Below are 4,528 nucleotides of genomic sequence, written 5' to 3'. Positions count from 1 at the left end.
AGGCTGGTCAAGCTGGTTTTAGCTGGTCATTGTCCAGCCTGACCAGCTAAGACCAGGCTGGAAATGACTGGAAACCCAGCCTGGAAGTGGCCAAAACCCCTCTAAAACCAGCCTGGTCAACCAGCTTAGGCTGGTTTAAGCTGTTTTTTTTTTCAGTAGGGACAACATAAATTCGAAATATTTGACATTCACAATATTAATGGGCCCAAATATAAGACTTTAACGATACTGAATAAGGTGAAATATAATAAATATCTCGTTAACTTAGCACGAGTGATTATTTATACTGTATTGAGTTCACTAAAGCTCAGCAAAGGTCACTCAGTTCAGTTCTGCACATTAAACACACACACATCTCTGAAAAACTAGTGTATTTCTGAATCTCCTGTCTGTAATAATGAATATTTAATAATAATTATAATATCTGAAGAGCGTCAGGACCTTTTATACAGTCACTGGCCAGGACGCGCTGCTCTAACGGCAGTGTTCGCGGATTATTCAAACACACGCGCGCGCGCGCAGATCAAACACACACAACTGATACATAAACACATATACACAAACATCACACACTTATATTTACATGCAGAATAAAGACGATGAAAGAAGATCTGCTCTAACCTTGTGTTTGACACCAACCAGCAGACTGACAAGAACGACCGCTTCCGGATCACCGAGGGAGCTTATGGGTATGACGCGCGGTGACGAAGTTCCGTAATGCTGCAGGGTTGCAGTGAATCGCGTGTCTAAATACAGCAGTTTTTAATAGTTTACAATAGTTACTCTAAGAACATCCACACGATTATAATTTAAAATCAGTATATATATATTAATCTCACTACTTTTTGGTTTATTTGTCGTCCTTCTGAGTGAAAGTAAAAGTGTGTATCGCCTCCTGCTGGCGAGTGCAGAACTGCACAGCTTATTTTACCCTGAGGCAACATAAATATTAACAAAAACAGCGTTCTGCTCGTAAATATATGATTCCCAATAGGGTTTATGACATTATTATCATGCTGATGTGGGTTTCTTTAAAACGATTTGGGTCATTTATTCAATAAAGACCACGTGAAATCTAAATGTACTGTTTATTTTGCTGGCACGTTGTTAGCGAACAGTTTATCCACTGAAAGAATTGCTTTTGGTTACCTTTAATTAAACTTATTTTCTGTCAGTTTGACGGATTTGGTGAAATATGTTTAGCCAATATGGAGTCAGAAGAGTCTCAGCAGTAATTCACGCAAAAAAGATGTGCACATGCGTAGGCCCACACGGAATCTGCGCGCGCAGAATTACGCAGATTTTTATCCCATCATTGATTCTGTTTATTTACTTGTGTTAATGTGTGTACATTTATATTTATTCAGTTTTTAAATTAATTACAGTAATATTATTGACTAATGTGAAAATATTGATTAATTTACAGTTTGTACAGTCATATTTTCAGTCTTTTAGTTGAGATATTATATGAGAGACTTGCTTTGTTTACCAAATAAAGTGAATCTATTGGATTTGCATTGTAAACATTAAATACAAGTTAAAAATGTATTATTTTTATGTCATATATTAGGGTTTAGTTATGATTCTCCCAAAATAATTCCGCAGAAATCAGCAGATTCAAAAAAAAAAAATTCTCTGCAGAAATAGCAGAAAATGTCCGCAGATTCTGTCAGGCCCATGCGTATGGAACAAAATCAATGCCAAAAGTATTGAATTAAAAAGCTTGTTGAATAGCACAAACTGAAAAAAATAATACACCGTATTAACAAGTTCTTGCATTTTAATGACTTGAATTGCAGGGTTTGTATTTTTAGGTCCTGAAATTTAACATAGCTGTTTATTTAAGCTGTGAATAGTTCAACTAAAAATATTTCAAACATGTTTTCGTACTTATAAATTCAATAATTCATTTTCAATTTCCAGGATTCACTTACAAAATATTCAATACCCTTTAAAAATACGATGTATAATATTCAAAAGGTAATTTTCAGTTCATTTTATTTCAGTTCAAATATTCGCTTCCATAAATTCAGTGGCTCAAATTCGACTGTTAAAATTCAACATTACATCCGGGAACTGCAGGAAAAGCAATAGATTGCAGATTAAAGATCGCCAGCTGCTTTTCCACCAGCAGGTGGAGATGGAATAATTTAAGATTTTTTACCCAGTAAATAGACGAGAAAAAAGCTAATAAAGGCACAAAAGTATTATTTAATATTAATATCAGTGTCTTGGACATTATAAGTAATGAAATGAGTATGAGTAAAATAAGTAAATGATCTTCTGGTCATTTATATTTGCCCTTATGTAACAGAAGCCAGTTGGTGATCGTGTAAACCTCACTCCTCGGATTCAACGACAGACGTTGTTCTGCAATATTTAGCCGGTTGTTGCTAGATCGGATACGTTTGCAGCCGGAAGTTAATGACAATTATTTCTATTATTTATAAAATTTCCCAATTATTGTATTTTATTAATGTCTACCTCCACCCCAACCCTAAACCCAACCATCACAGTACCGTAAAAACAGTTGTTGTACAGAGTATTATTTATGTTATCTGTTAAATTTCCCAATAAATTGTATTTTTTAACTACTCCCACCCCAACCCTAAACCCAACCATCACAGTACTGTAAAAATATTAATTATTGTTACACAGTTTCATTAAAAAATGCTGCTTTATTAATGTGCATATCGCACTTCCGGCTGGCAACATATCTGATCTAGACTTTACTATCTTTAATCTCCTCACAGCATTTGTCTCCCATACCGGTATCGCCAGCTCGCGCCCTGCTCGGACCAGTGGCGTTACATGCACATTAGAGATGCGCGGATGGGCTTTTATTTCATCCGCAACCGCATCACAAAACTCATCATCCGTCCGCCATCCATCCGCACCAATATTTCTGACCAATTTTTAAAACCGCACCCGCCCGCCATCTGCTGATTGGGCTCTTTATTTGAATGGCTTATTCATTTATATTATTAAATGAATGTTTCTTTATTGATTATTAGAGAATAGAGAATGACTTTAATGTAGACATGTAGTTAATCCAAACGTGCAAGCCAAATCCAGCATTAATTGACGACGCTTTGAAGTGATGCTAAACGATACGAGGACGTGTCTTTGGTCCTCGAGTCTTTTCCTTGCGTCCTTCCCTCGCATCCCGGAGGGGTGGAGCTAAGACACGAGGAAAGAAAGCAAGGAAAGGAAACGAGGATGCACAAATAAGAAATGAGAAGCACCCTATAAAGCTCTCAGAATATCCAACACGAATATCAGCAGTGAACTCCGTCTCCGATCGGCGCACAGGGACAAAAATAAATAGTCTAAATTAAACGCACTGTACTGTACATTTTTTTTTATAGTAGCCTAATAGAAAACGCATTTTGACACATCATTTCAACATGCTGCTATTTAGCCTACTACTAAATGCCTATTTCACTTTATTTTTTAGAAAATAGATAGAATTATAAGTCATTTACATTATAGCCTAATAATGTTCACATTTGTAGTTGTCCATAGCAACCCTAAAAACTTATCTGCTTGTCTTGCACATCTAATTAATGGGCACAGTTTTTCGACTATTTTTTATTTATTTTTTATTAATTTATTTGCTGTGGAAGTTATTGAGCTTGTAGAAATCGGAAACAACACCAATTCTGCGACACAGATGAACCTCTATTGATATCTCTATCAGACAATGCCTATTTTATATGCCAAAAGAAACAACAGGCAGTATAAAAATATTAAAATAAATATCTTAATGTAGGCATAGGCTATAGTCGCATGCTTTGGCAAACATTTGAAAAAAATAAAAAATAAAAACGTCATATCGTAGTTATGCTTTATAGGCTCAGTCACCCCCACAATTAGAAATTCAATTAACAAATATATATATATACCATCCCTCTTTGAGCGAACATGAAGTCTGACCAGGCTAAATTGCCTGTATGACAAGTCTATGCCCCAATAACCCATGAACTTATGATCATCCCCACAAACTTGAAGCATAATGAAATACTATGCTTGGGACAAAGAAATTCTGGCAAAATAACCTTAAGCCTCAGAACGTAAAAGCGAGGCCAAATAACTAATACACAACATGTCTAGAATAGAACAGGCTAAACCAATATGAACGTAAAATTATCAGCTGACCGAACTCAAAAGTTTATATTAAACATGGGCTATGTGTAGTCTAGATAACATAGGCTAATTGGTTTAATATGCCTGACCTTAGGTCTAGTTTGAATTTTCTTGGCACTATGCAGGAATAAAATAGCATCTACAGTGTCAGGATTCAGACGAGAGCGCCTGGCCTCTATAACGCGCCCTGCTGCACTGAAGGAGCGCTCGCTCACAGCACTTGTTGCTCATAGACTCGACTAGACATATTACTACCTGATGAAAATGTGACTATTTCAAAGTGTGCTCGATTTTTTGGATGTAGGTATGGTCAGATCATATTTAACAATTTATACATATTTTTTTTATTTGATTGGTACAACCGCTCGCCACCCGCCCGAAT

General features: G+C 36.1%; 1 protein-coding gene across 1 annotated transcript in view; it reads right to left on the bottom strand.

Annotated features, from left to right (window-relative positions):
• atp5pf (ATP synthase peripheral stalk subunit F6) overlaps positions 1–720 on the bottom strand; it is a 5,019-nt gene extending 4,299 nt beyond the window's left edge. Inside the window, exon 1 of the mRNA XM_056452993.1 lies at positions 622–720. The gene's annotated coding sequence lies outside the window, so the exon portion shown is untranslated. The remainder of the gene's footprint in view (positions 1–621) is intronic.
• Positions 721–4,528: the final 3,808 nt, after the last annotated feature.

The sequence above is a fragment of the Danio aesculapii genome, chromosome 1 (assembly GCF_903798145.1).
Source record: "Danio aesculapii chromosome 1, fDanAes4.1, whole genome shotgun sequence".
Classification (NCBI taxonomy): domain Eukaryota; kingdom Metazoa; phylum Chordata; class Actinopteri; order Cypriniformes; family Danionidae; genus Danio; species Danio aesculapii.
The sequence above is the reverse complement of the archived record's forward strand: the minus strand, read 5'-3'. Positions and strand labels throughout refer to the sequence as shown.